Below are 14,957 nucleotides of genomic sequence, written 5' to 3'. Positions count from 1 at the left end.
TTCCCCTCTTCTCACATCCCTCTTATCTCCTTCCCCACCCACTTTTCCACAGGGCAAAAATGAAGAAGATTATAAAGAAAACCAAAGGTTAGTGAAAATAAAGATGTGATATTTTTCTCATCCAAGGTCGTGGACACCCTGAAATCTATACACAGACCCAAAGGGGTCCATGAACCTCACATTAAGGAACCTATCTTCTAAACGAATGACACAAATTAGCCATGAGAGAGAGAGGATCTTTAGATGGGTGTGTTGACACCAGACCTAATAAAACTGTTGGGAAAAAACGGCTATGAAATGTTCTATGCTATTTCTGGACACATTTGTCCAGAAAATTAAATGAGAATTAAGATTCACCAAATAAACTGCATACATTAATTATGTTTCACCACCATAAAGGATTATAGAAAGTCAATGTGGGTGAAAATAAGATTTAACTTTATTATCATAATAAACTTATAAAACAGAGAGAGATAAAGAGGTAGACACAGACAGACAGAGACAGAGAAAGAGAAGCTCCAAGTACAATTCCATCAACAGTATATACCTACTTTCCAAAGACCAATCAAGTTAAGTATAGAGAGGCTTAACGGTGGGTTAACAAGTTGGAAAAGCACATTTCAACCATTGTAACCCATGAAACAAAGAAAAATGCAAAACAATCTTCAGTCACAACTTTTATTGATGGTTGAAGTGATAGAAGGGGGTACAAAGGATGCTGAGAATTATACAATTTCACATTGTATCAAACATTAGCAGCTGCAGGTGCTCTAAATATGAGATAAAATGAGATTACATATGAAAAATGCTTTGCAAGCCTTAATGTGTAATATGTGCTATAAATCATCATAATTATTATCATTATTACAGTTATCCTTGTCAAATGACCAGTGAGTAGACATATTCCTGGAAGAGCTGAATTATTTCACTCTTGACACTCTTCATATAAACAAAACCAGGGTGCTCTATGACTCAAAAAGAAAATGGGCAGGTCACAGGACAAGAGTAAGGAATAAACAATTAGTGCTCCACTGGGGAAGGGATTAAGCATTTATAAAGTACTTACTATATGCTAAGTACTTTCCACAAATATCTCATTTGATCCTCACAACTATTCTTAGAGGTAAATGTTATTATTATCCTTGTTTTACAGTTGAGGAAACTGAGGCAAGTGGACATTAAGTGATTTAGGGTCATGCAGCCAGTAAATGTCTGAGACTGGATTTGAACTCAGGTCTTCCAGACTTCAGTACTCTGTCCACTGTAACACCATCTGCCAATGGTATCTTTTCAGATGTCAAAAGTACTTAGGGAAACTCCCAATATGTTGAGTAGACTCCCTGTGGTGAACTTATAGGAGGACTTGAAACTTAGTCCCACAAGATAGGTAGGAATGGATGGGTTGCTAACTGTACCATTGGAAGTATTAACCAAATCACTCAATCACAGATCTATTGTAATAGTGGAGAACTAGAGTTAAAAGTTATAAAAATTAAATGCTGGCAGGGCTATGAAGAAACACACTTTGCTGGTAGAGAGATTAATTGGTACAATCTTTTGGAAAATCAATATAGCAGTATGTAATAAGAGACACAAATCTGCTTATCAATTAAGCAATCAGTATTTATTAAGAACCTACTATATGGGGGCAGCTAGGTGGCACAGTGGATAAAGCACCGGCCCTGGATTCAGGAGTATCTGAGTTCAAATCTGGCCTCAGACACTTGACACTTACTAGCTGTGTGATCCTGGGCAAGTCACTTAACCCCCATTGCCTCGCAAAAAAAAAAAAAAAAAAAGAGAGGTTTTTTTTGGGCAGCTAAGGTGGCGCAGTGGATAGAGCACCGGCCCTGGAGTCAGGAGTACCTGAGTTCAAATCCGACCTCAGACACTTAACACTTACTAGCTGTATGACCCTGGGCAAGTCACTTAACCCCAATTGCCTCACTAAAAACAAAAACAAAAACAAGAACCTACTATATGCCAAGCCATAGCTAGGTGACTTTGCATAGAGAGCTGGGCCTGGGGTTAGGAAGACCTAAGTTCAAATTTGGCCTCAGACACCCACTAGCTGTGTGACCCTGGGTTCCCTGGAGAAGGAAATGGCAAACCATTCCAGTTATCTTTGCCAAGAAAATACCATGGACGGTATTGGCATGTTATGGTCCACAAGGTTGGGAAGAACCAGACACAACTGAATAACAACAATGTGCCAAATACTGTACTAAGTTTGGGAAATACAAAAAGAGGTAAAGGACAGAGGAAAATCTGCCCTCAAGGAGCTCACAGTCTAATGAATTCCTGTCTTTTAATCTAGGAATCTCACTGTTAGTTAGGGTCATTAGGTCATATAAAATAATTACTGCTATAAATAAGTAAAGTAGTTCAGAGGAGAGAGAGATTATTATGGTAGAGAGTAGTTTTAGTAGAATTAATAGATAAGGATTTGAATTTTACCATGAAAGCCAGATGGTATGTCACTAGACTATATCTACCACCAATTATCCAACAAACTCTAAATAATCACCCAATACATCCCAAATCATCATTTAAAATTTGTTCAGAGGAGAGAAAAATTATTATGGTAGAGAGTAGTCTTAGTAGAATTAATAAAGACTTGCATTTCACCACAAAAATCAAATGGTATAACACTAGACCATATCTACCACCAATTATCCACCCAATGCATCCCAAATCATCATTTAAAATTTGTTTGAGCTGATTTTCTAAGACTCTATATTCCTTGCTCTAATACCAGAAGCTTCACCTCTACCTCATTCCCAATTCATTTATAACTAAAATAGACACAGTTAAAACCAGAGAACTCACAAAATCCACAACTTAAGAACTCCATCCATTCTATAAGCTAAGAGAGGCTAAGTGTTTTCTATTCCTGTGGAAATCTCATTGGATTCTGACAATTAATGGGGATCTCCCAACCTTTGTGATCTGGAGGAGGAAAAACAAGATCTTTTGGCTGGCCTGGGAGAAAGAAAAAGAGGGATCTTTTAATTTAGCTTAACTCCCGAAGCCTGAGCTATCAAGAATCTGTTTGACCATTCTCCAGAAACTGAGGTCTTTGCAGCTGCATTCTAATGGCATTGCATTCACTTGCCTGAAAGACACCTGCACAGGTCTAGCATGTGTCAACAGTAGCCCAGCTCTTATGAGCCTGAGAGGTGATGACATGGCAAGAAACAGTTTGGAGGCAAACAAGTCAAAAAAACAAGTGAATGAATCATTTACTAGGGACAGAGGCTTTGGAAGCCAATGTATGGCTGAATTTGGAAAATTCTTGCTTGCTGTACCCCTACAGAGAGCTTGATGGGTAAATATATAAGCAAATAAATAGGAAATGGATTCATCTCTTCTCAGTGCACCACTCTCATTCCCACTACTCCAGCCTAGAACTGGTTTTTCTGAGATAGATGAGCAGGAGATGGAAGTAGCAAATTGGATCTGGACTATCTATTTGCCATCTCTCCACAAAGTAACACTTACTGATCTCCACCCTGTCTCCATTTCAGGTCTGCTTCTAGCTTTGTTTCAAGTAGATGATAATCTAATGAATAGCACACGACTCTTTTGTTGTTTAGTCGTTTTCAGTCATGCCTGACACTTTGTGACCCTGTTTGGGGGTTTTCTGGCAGAGATACTAGAAAGGTTTACCATTTTCTTCTCCACCTCATTTTACAGATGAGGAAACTGAGGCAAAGAGGGTTAAGTGACTTGCCCAGGGTCACATAGTCAGAAGGCGTCTGAGGCCAGATTTGAACTCAGGAAGATGAGTCTTGCTGAGTCCAGGCCTAGAGCTCTGTCCACTGCACTACTTAGCTGACTCTTTCACTATTTTCAGAATCCCAGCACTTCTTTCTGAGTTGTTGGGACACTACCTTTTGATCCCCTGAGGCTCCCTAGGATAAATACCTTTCCTCCTCTCCTTGTGAGTTCATTTTTTCAAACATTTAAAAATATTATTGTATTTTTTCCCATTTGCAGGTAAAAACAAATTTTAATATTCATTTTTGTAAATGTCGAGTTCCAAATTCTCTCACTCCCTTTCTCCCCTCCCCCTTCTCTGAGACAGTAAACAAATTCAATATAGGTTATAAATGTACAATAATGCAAAATCTATTTCTATGTTAGTTGTGTTGTGAAAGAAAACACAGACCAAAAAAAAAACCCCACAAAAAATAAAGTGAAAAATAGCATGCTTTAATCTATATTCAAACTCCAGGGGCAGCTAGGTGGTACAGTGTATAAAGCACTGGCCCTGGATTCAGGAGGACCTGAGTTCAAGTCCAACCTCAGACACTTGATACTTACTAGCTGTGTGACCCCAGGCAAGTCACTTAACCTTCATTGCCCTGAAAAAAAAAAAAAGAATTCAAAATCAATTCTTTCTCTGGAAGTAGATGCCAGCATGGACTTTGAAAGGACATCATAGCTGAAGACTTGAGCCTTAATTTGATATCCATGAGTCAACCCCATTCATTTTGCAAACTCTAGAACTCTTTAAAGTTTGCATAGTGCCTTTCAAAATATCATCCCATTTTATCCTCTTAATGGCCCTAGGAGGAGGATGTTATTAATATCCCAATTTTTGTTTTGTTTTGTTTTGTTTTGTTTTTGTGAGGCAATTGGGGTTAAGTGACTTGCTCAGGGTCACACAGCTAGTAAATGTTAAGTGCCTGAGGTCAGATTTGAACTCAGGTCCTCCTGAATCCAGGGCCAGTGCTCTATCCACTGCGCCACCTAGCTGCCCCCAATATCTCAATTTTATAGGCATTTTAATGCCCCATTTGAAGTAGGCAAAAGTTAAGTGACTTGCCTAGGGTCACACAGCTAGGAAGTAGATAAGACTGGATTTGAACACAGGTCTAACCATTGTACCACCAATTGTCTCTTGACCCTAAATGGCCTAAATGCTAGAACATTGGGCTGAATCCAGTAAGATAGGATTCAGCAGGGATAGAGGTAAGATTTTAAATTGAGATAAAAAATCCATTTCATAAGTACAAGTTGAGAGAGGTATGTTTAGACAGCCGTTTGTTTGAAAAAAAAATCTGAATGCTTTAATGGACTACAAGCTTAACATGAGTCAGCAGGATGATGTGGGAGCCAAAACTATTTATGAGATCTTGGACTGCAATAAGAAAGTCATAGCATTCAAAAATAAGGAGGGGATAGTCCAATCTCACTCTGCCCTACTCAGTCCGCATATGGTGGGCTATTATCAATTGCAGGTGCCACAGTTTAGAAAACTGTTAATAAGCTGAATAGTATCTAGAGGAGGCCAACCAGAAAGTGAAGGGCCTTGAGTCTTGAGTCATGTCATCTTGAATCCATTTCATCTGAGCATCAATTGAAGGAACTAAGGATGGTTAGCCCAGGGAAGACTCATGGAGAATATTATAGCTGTGTTCAAATATTTGAAGGGTTGTCATTTGAAAGAAGGGAAGAGAAGGGAATGGAAGGGAGCCTATATGGGAATTGGGTAGTGGTTGCTGCTGACTGTTCCCCTGCTAGGCACATGGTTGTGTTGCTCTTCTGAGTCATCAGTTTCTAAACCTCAATTGATATCCTCAGCTGAGATAGGGTCACTTCCCTATAAAGGGAGGAATGGGCCCTGCTATCTATTAACTTTTGTCCTACAGGCTTAATCTCCAGTTCTTTTAGTGAGGGAATTAAATCCTTCTGTACCCTCTGTCAGGCCTTTTCTCTAGAAGAACAGTCTTGCCCTACTGATCAAGCTCTTTTCAAAAACAACCACTAAGTAAAGCCCTCAATTTTTAACTTCTCCCTCCTGCTTATTAGTGGCAAAGTCTTTGTTCCAATCCTCTATATGATGTATCTGAGGGCTTTATTTAGTGGCTGGTTTGTTTTTCTCTCTGGTTATACTGAATAGATCCAAACTAGGATTTCCATGCTATAAGGAATCTGTTCTCAATCTCTCTCTCTTCACTAACTTATAATATATATGTTAATAAATCCTTAAAAACCTAAACTCTTGCTGAATTTATCAGTGATTTTAGCCAGCTTCCCCCCCCCCAAAACTGGGGGGGGCAGATTAGAACCCACAATTTAGATTTTAAACAACCTTTAGAGAACCCTGATTTTATTTTCTATACTGACAGTTCCTCTTTTATGCATGACGGTACCCATTATACAGGGGCTGCTGTAGTTTCTGATTATGATACTATCTGTACTAGCTGTGTGACCCTGGGCAAATTATTTAACTCTCATTGTCCCGCAAAAATAATTAATTAATTAATTAAATAAATAAATAAATAAATAAATAAATAAATAAATAAATAAAGAGCCAGAAATGATACTGTCTGCGCAGCTTCTCTGCCTTCACATCTTAGTGCATAGGCTGCTGAACTTGTGGCTCTCACACAAGCCTGTTCTCAATCTCTCTCTCTCCACTAACTTATAATATATATTTTAATAAATCCTTAAAAGCCTAAACTCTTCCTGAATTTATCAGTGATTTTAGCCAGCTTCTCCCCCCAAACTGGGGGGGTCTGATTAGAACCCACAATTTAGATTTTAAACAACACACCAGCTTAAATTCCACTTTCTGCAAGAAGCCTTTCCTGATGCCCCTTAGGACCTTTCCCCTGAGATTTAACTCCAATTTGTCCTGAATATATCTTGTTTGTACATGTACATTAAAATGATAAGGAATATTTATCCAAAACCATCATCAAGCATTATCTGTAATGGGGATAAGCTAGAAACCTTTCCAATAGCATCAGGCGTGAAGCAAGGATGCCTATTATCAGCTCTATTATTTAATTTTGTACTAGAAATGTTAGCTATAGCAATAAGAGAAGAAAAAGAAATTAAAGGAATTAGAATAGGTAATGAAACAAAACTATCACTATTTGCAGATGATATGATGCTATACTTAGAAAATCTTAGAGAATCAATGAAAAAACTATTTGAAATTATTAACAATTTTAACTAAGTTGCAGGATAAAAAATAAACCCACATAAATCATCAGCATTTCATATTACCAACAAAGCCCAGCAGCAACATAGAGAAAGAGAAATTCCATTTAAAATAATTGGAGACAATATAAAATACTCGCGAGTCTACCTGCCAAGACAAACCTAGGAAGTATATGAACTATATAAAACACTTTTCACACAAATAAAGTCAGATTTAAACAATTGGAAGCATTTTATTAATTGCTCATGGGTAGGCCAAGCCAATTAATAAAAATACCAATCCTATCTAAATTAATTTAGTGTTATGTCAATAAAACTATCAAAAATATTTTATAGAACTAGAAAATATAATAAAATTCATCTGGAAGAACAAAAGCTCAAGGATATCAAAGGAATCAATGAAAAGAAATGTGAAAGAAGGTGGTCTAGCAGTACCACATCTCAAACTGTATTACAAAGCTGTAATTATCAAAACAATTTGGTAGTACTGACTGAGAAATAGAGTGGTGGAGAGTGGAATAAAATAGGTATGAATTACACTATAGTAAATGGCTATAGTAATCTAGTATATGATAAATCCAAAGATCCAAAGTTTTGGAACAAAAACTGCTGGGAAAAGCAGTTTGGCAGAAACTTGGTATAGACTAACATCTCACACTGTATATTAAAATAAAGTCAAAAGGGGTACATGATTTACACATAAAGGGTGATACCATAAGAAAATTAAGAGAGCATGGAATAGTTTTTCTGTCATATTTATGGAAGAGGAAGAATTTAGGACCAAAGAAGCATCACAAAATGCAATATAGATAATTTTGATTATATATAATTTAAAAGGTTTTGCACAAACAAAACCAATGTATAAGGAAAGCAGAAAACTGGGAATGAATTTTTGTAACAAGTTACCACTGATAAAGGTCTCATTTATGAAAAGGCAAGTCATTCCCCAATTGATAAATGGTCAAAGGATATGAACAAGCAGTTTTCAGATAAAGAAATTAAAACTATCTAATGGGGCTCAGCAACCAAAAATATGAAGAGGGCTCAGTGATTCAAGTGATTTAGAAATCAGTTTAGAAAGTATTAAAGAATAAAGCCAAGGATAAAGTTTCCTACACTGATCCAAAGAAAGTACTAGAATTCTTAGGATGCTAGCCATAATTAGCCCAGCATAAAGTCAAGGACAGAACCCCTAACAGGACCTCTGTGGAATTTTGACTTGGGAGCCAAAACTTCAAATTTGTGCTATAGAAGAGACATTATCAAGTCCTCTGGTAGAATTTGAGTGGTAGTCAGAAGAAGGAAAAGAAGAAGGGAAGGAAGGAAAGACAGATAATGAATTAGAACTGCCTGATGTACTCTAAAGAGGATGTATTTCTGTGAATAGGGTGTTTCCAAATGTACAGCAAATTCTGGGATGAACATAAAAGTCAACTAATTGACCAATTAATAAACATTTATTCAGCACATACTATATGATAACTGCTAGGAATATAAAAAGAGTCAAAAGACAGTCCTTGCCCTCAAGGAGTCCACAATCTAATAGGGTAGACAACATGAAAGCAAATATATCCAGAACAAGCTATCTACAGGATAAATAGGAAAATAATTAAAAGAGGGATGGCACTAGAATGAAAAGGGACTAAGGAAGGTTTCCTATAAAAGATAGGATTGTGGTTAGGGCTTAAAGGAAGCCAGGGAAGTCAGCAGTGAAAGTGGAGGAGAGAGAATGTTCCCAGTATAGGGAACAGCCAGAGAAGTTGTTGAGAACAGAGAGAGATGGAGTATCTTGTTTGTGGAACAGCTATGAGGTCAGTGTCACTGAATGGAGGAATACATGTCAGAGAGTAAAGTTTAAAATTAGGAAGTTAGGAAGGGGCTAGGTTATGAAGAGCTTTGAATGCCAAAGAGATCATTTTGTATTTGCTCAAGGAGGCGGTAGGGAGATATTGGACTTTATTGAGTAGGAGAGTAATATGGTCAGACCTATGCTTTAGGAAAACCACTTTAGGAGCTAAGTGGAGGATGGATTGAAATGGAGAGAGACTTGAGGTAGGCAGACCCATCAGCAGGCTCCTACAAAATTAAATAATTCAAATGCTAAAGCATTAAGATGAATGCTCTTTCCAAAGCTGGAATTTTAGTCTCCCCATATTCCTTCACTAGGTTTTTTTGTTTTTGTTGTTGTTGTTGTTGTTTTTGGCCGGGCAATTGGGGTTAAGTGGCTTGCCCAGGGTCACACAGCTAGTAAGTGTTAAGTGTCTGAGGTCGGATTTGAACTCAGGTCCTCCTGGATCCAGGGCCGGTGCTCTATCCACTGTGCCACCTAGCTGCCCCTTGAAACACTCTTTAAAACCTTTAAAACCTAGTGCCTGGGGCAGCTAGGTGGCACAGTGGATAGAGCACCGGCCCTGGATCCAGGAGGACCTGAGTTCAAATCCGACCTCAGACACTTAACACTAGCTGTGTGACCCTGGGCAAGTCATTTAACCCCAATTGCCTCACCAAAAAAAAAAAGTGTATCACACATAATAAGCATTTAATAAATCCTTGTTGACTGATATTGACAAAGAATAATGTAAAACCTCAAACTATCTCATAGGAGGGAGTAATTGGGGAAGAAATGAATGAGGACAAACTGAAGAAAGACCCTGGATCCTAATAATTTTGCTTAGCTTTCCAATATAGTGAGCAAGAAAGCCATTTATATTGCTGTGGTTCTGGGGGATCTTAGAACCAAAGGGAAAGGTTGATTCTGTTCCATCCTGATCCACTTCCCAAACAAAGCATTAGCTTGATACAAGGTTATATTAGTGCAGCATGATAGAACCCTCATGTCATAAACAAGAATCATACAAGATAAGAAAGAATGAATGGGTCACTATTTGCACAAGTAAAGAGAGAGCATCGATCTGTCAAAGCAAATAACAGGATAAGTAATCACTCCCAATTCACCTGTTTTGCAAATTCAGATTTTATATATCTAGGGTTCTTAAAGTAGGGCACATTTGTACTATGAACATCCAATTTATACAAGATTTAAATGTTCTGGCAGGTTAAAAAAATAAAGCACAGGTGTTACTATACTCTGGAACATTGAATAAAAAGACTACTTGGTAGAGAGATTGAATATCTCAAAGCCACAGATATTTTTGGCTGTGAGCAAAAGGACAATCTGTCAGGCAAGGCTTCTGGACTCCAGAAAAAGTGTGTGTAGGGGGAGGAACAAGGTGGGAGGGAAAGGGAGAGTTGGGGTAGAGGATGAAATTGATGAAGGTTGGGGGGGAAGGGAGGAAACCCTCCCTCCCTTCCACCCACTCACCAGTCATCCCATCTGTTCTCATGCCTAGGGCTTCTCACCCGCAGCTGTGAGACATAGGGCCTGGCAACCAGCCTATGAAACCAAGCAAACAGCTCAACTCTTCCTAAGTCTCGCCCCCCCCCCCTCAAAAGAGAGGCACCAATTTCTTTTAACCATCTCATTAGAAGTGCCAAAATACCTATTACCAGGTTATTAACAGGGTGAAATGATCGCCCCCTGCTGGACTCTGGGAAGTCAAACTTGTACGCTATGTTCAAAGCCTTCCTGCCCAAATAGGAAAACTTGTCCTCTTTCCCTTATTACTTCCTTTGAAGCACTCAGTTAAAACAAAACCAACCAAACAAACAAACAAAAAAACCCAAACCAAAGAAACCCTGACTTTTAGGTATTAAAGGGCATATTACAGGACAAGAAATTGGGTATCCTAAAACAGCCTCACAAAGCACATTCAGCTATGAAAGGTCTTCTTGGACTATAATTATTATCTGGTAGACTCCCTCATCTCTTCCTACAACTCTGTTCAGGTAACCCTGGAGATTGCCTGCAAATATACTCAGTAAAACCATAGAAGTTTGGAAGGAAAGAAGGGAGAGGCAGAATCTACTTAATTTCTCATTAACTTGCTTCCTCATCTCCATGCTCATTTTTTTTTTTTTTGTGGTGCCAATTTTAAAGAGATTTTTATTCTCCAGAAGAGAAATTTCATTTCTACTTGTTCACAGTACTGATGAAGTTCACTATTGTCTACTTCTTTTCCTGTGCATACATTCAAGAATCCAGAATGTCTGAAATTTATACAGCAACTCAAATGTAAACAGCCACTGTACCCAGCCTTGGCTACAAATTTGAGTCCTCTCATTTTGTGATAAGTTATGTGTAATGCTCTCTCTTCTGGTGTATTTAGTTATTCTCTTGGATGGGGCATAGAAACCCATGTCCTTCTGAATGTCTCCTGAACTCTGATTCAGTTTAGTAATGATGCGGTTGCAGATCTTCTCCAAGTCTTTCTTCTGCTACTGTTCAAATTCTTCCTTCTTAGGAGTTCTTATCTAGCCAGCTAATTATTCCATTGCATTTGTCAAGAGTCTTCTGTTTGTCCTCATTGCCCATTTTCATAGGACTCTCTCATCTTCTACTGTAGCCTTTGTATTGAATGAGTAAGATTCAAGCGAGTTCTTAGAAGATACTTCATTTCTTAATTCTCATCATCAGCCTTGTACATCAACTCAGTGTCTCCTTTGTTCAGATTGGTTATTGTTGATGGTGATCTTATGATCAGAACTAGCATAACTCTGCTGGTGGTTTCAGAACCCAGGAAAAGAGATCTGACATCCGAGGGTAAGAAGTCCTGAAAATTCCTCAATTCATGGAAACAAGATTCTTCTTCCATCAGCTGGACTCAGAGGATGTCAGGAAGTAAAACAGGCACAGACTTACAAGGACAACACAGCTTAAGAGGGATTCAAAGAGCTTGGAAATGATCTACAGGGCAGCAAAACAAAGACAAATCTTTAGTCGAGCTGGAAAATAGATTGCAGGAAGAAAATTTTAAGGAATTAAAGTTATTGAAATCAACAGTCTTTTTGTGAACTCCAACTACATGTAAAGTGCCTTACTAGGTGCTATGGGGAATCCAAAGATCAACAAGATATATAACCAGAGAAGATAATATACATAGACATCCCGGGTGTCCTAAAAATCTTAGCACAGTTTTAAGTTTACCAGCTTAATAGCTGGTAAATAGCACTATAACTTTGGGGGTGCCTTGTATCCATGATCATTTTCTAAGGATTGTTATACAAAGGAAGTGTAAAGGATACAACGGCCCTCAGGCTATCAGCCAGTGAGAGTTGCCAGAGAGATCAGGACACTGGAAATTGAACAGACTCTTTCCCCCCTCCCCCCAAGAGTTTTTAAGAACCATGACATTTGAACTTGGCATTGGAAGAGATCGTTATAAGATAGATGGACTAGAAGAGCATTCATCTTGCTGACCCACACTGGAGAAGGGGTGGCAGGCAGAGTCAGCAGGGCAGGTAAGGCATAGTAGATGATGCCTGGACACTTATTCTACTTTCCCCTTTCAGATGATCTTGGATTGAAGTTGCAGGTGTTGGTGATAAAAAACTGATGAGTAACACCCCCTGTCCCATTGAAAGCAGACAACAGCTTTTACTACACACATGCCCAGGGCATACACAGCCCCCTCCTCATCCCCACACTTTCCTGTTAAAGAGAACAGCTCCAAACTCACATCCTCACAAAACTGTTGGGCAATTTCTTCTAGTTTGGGGAAATATTTGTATTACTTATGAGTCTGTCTTCTCCTTTCTATAAATTAAAAATTTCCAGCTGCTAATCCTGATGTGTGGTTCATGGTGGCAAGCAGGGGGAGTTTTAGAGAAGCAGCTCCTTTTGCCTTTAAAGAAACAAAAGATATTATTCATGTTCAGTATGAACCGAAGCCAGTTGGGGAGTCTTCTAAATGTCCATAAGAGAAAGATAGCATACAAACTTAAACAGTTATCCCCCAGGCTATTTAGAAGAAGAAAAACAGTGATGTGTATTAAATTACCCAGGGCTAGTATTGATGCACATTAGCACACAAGAGGAAGCTAAGAGTTCTTCACTCTATACCTGAAGGCTCTTTTCTCATGGTATAATTACACATGGAGGCTCATGGTTTTATTAATGATATCATTAGATCGCATAACCAGAAAAGGAAACAGGTTGGTCATGTAAAGTATAAGCTCCTTGAGAGTTGGAATTGCTTCATTTTCTAAAATTTGTATCTCCAGTGCCTAACACAGTGAATGAATGAACAAATGAATGAATGAATGGGGGGAAATTTTAATAAATTTCCACGTGCAAAGCACTGTGTGGAGTGCTGGACCTACACACAGAAAGAACTCTTAACTCCCTGCTCTCAATATTTGTTGATTGCTTGACTGCTATAGAGGGATAACTGGACCATATACTTGCTCCATGGGAAGATATGTCAACAGATATTGTGGAAAACTACCAGCATACTGGGTAGACCCAGTGGTGTAGTAAATGTTTAGCTACTGGCTCTCTGGAGAGAAAATATATGTACAACAGACTTTTAAGTTTCATCTGCATTATTAACATTTTCTCCATCACTTTCTTAAGTTTAGACAATCAAGAAAACAAGAAATCTGGCCCTGATTTGTAGCATTTGCTGATTTCCAAAGTATACATACTCATCCTGAAAATTTAACAATTGGCTTTCAGTAGCCAATTTGAACTGGCACCAGCACACACTTGGATAGATTCCTTTTGGAAGATAGACTAGATTAATACAGGATGGGAAGGCATGGATGGTTCATGATTTGTACCATCAGAGGTACATCACTGAGATCATGGATCCACTGAATAATTCAAGTATTGTACAAAGGGCCATAAGCTAGTTTTGGTTTTTTGGAGGTGTTGGTTTTTTGTTTTTTGTTTTTTGCAGGGCAATGGGGGTTAAGTGGCTTGCCCAGGGTCACACAGCTAGTAAGTGTCAAGTGTCTGAGGCTGGATTTGAACTCAGGTCCTCCTGAATCCAGGGCTGGTGCTTTATCCACTGCACCACCTAGCTGCCCCCCATAGGCTAGTTTTAAAGCACAAAGAGTTTGGCCTAAACCTAAGGAGAATTTCTTAATGATTGTTAAATGCTAGAACAGACAACAGCAGAAAGTTGTGAATTTTCCCCCTTTACCAATTGTCCAGACCAATTAAACAAGGATTTATTAAATGCCTACCACGTGCAAGACACTGAGAGTATGTTATTGTGGAAGGGGTACTATCACTTGTCCTTCCCTCATGCTCTGCTACTAGATAGGTGTGACCTTGGTCTACTTACTTAACTCTCTCAGCTGCCATTTCCTAGTCTATAACATGAAGGGATTGGATGATTGGATTTCAAAGGTTCTTCTCATCACCTCAAATGATCTGTGTCTTCTTTTCCTCTTTCTGTATACTTCTCCAAAGCAGATGATTTGGAACTCACTAACAAATGATGCCTCAGCATATGAACGTTCAAGCCTAAGAGTTAGAAGAAAGACTTCTGATGCTCAGATACCCAAAGGGAAACAAGAAAGGAGGTCCTCGCCTACTCATTTCATTCTTTCTTAGATAATAAGAGTCCCCCAAACCACCAAACCAAATGACCAACTAAACAAAATTGCTGCTATCATAACCGCATATTGCACTCTGGGTGCATATCCATGTTTTTGAAAACAGTGAGTCATCTTCTTTTCACACCAAGAGACTCATTTAATATCCCCTTGGGATCCTTCCAGTGACACACTGAAAACCACAGCCAATGCCCAGATTGTCATCATCCATTCTTAACCAATAGCACTACCTTCCATCCAGCCCCAGCCCTCATAGCTAGATGTTCTTTTCTTTCTTGGGCATCCTCTAGTTCTACTCTGGGCCTAATTGCAACACTTACTTCCAGTAAATTGATTCCAAATTAATGATTGTCCTCATCTGATTTATTAAATTGCTAACGAACCAGGACGCCATATTTGGAAGCTCAATGACTCTAGACCTTTTCTGCTTGGCAAATCTCTCACCAACAGAGAGAATCCAATCCCACCTTCTCCCCTTAACACCCTGAACAGCTGTTTTACCCCTTTGTTCTGTTGCTGTTCTTAATTTCCTGCTTGCT

The sequence above is a fragment of the Dromiciops gliroides genome, chromosome 4 (assembly GCF_019393635.1).
Source record: "Dromiciops gliroides isolate mDroGli1 chromosome 4, mDroGli1.pri, whole genome shotgun sequence".
NCBI classification, from domain to species: Eukaryota; Metazoa; Chordata; class Mammalia; order Microbiotheria; family Microbiotheriidae; genus Dromiciops; species Dromiciops gliroides.
This window is presented reverse-complemented; position numbering follows the sequence as displayed.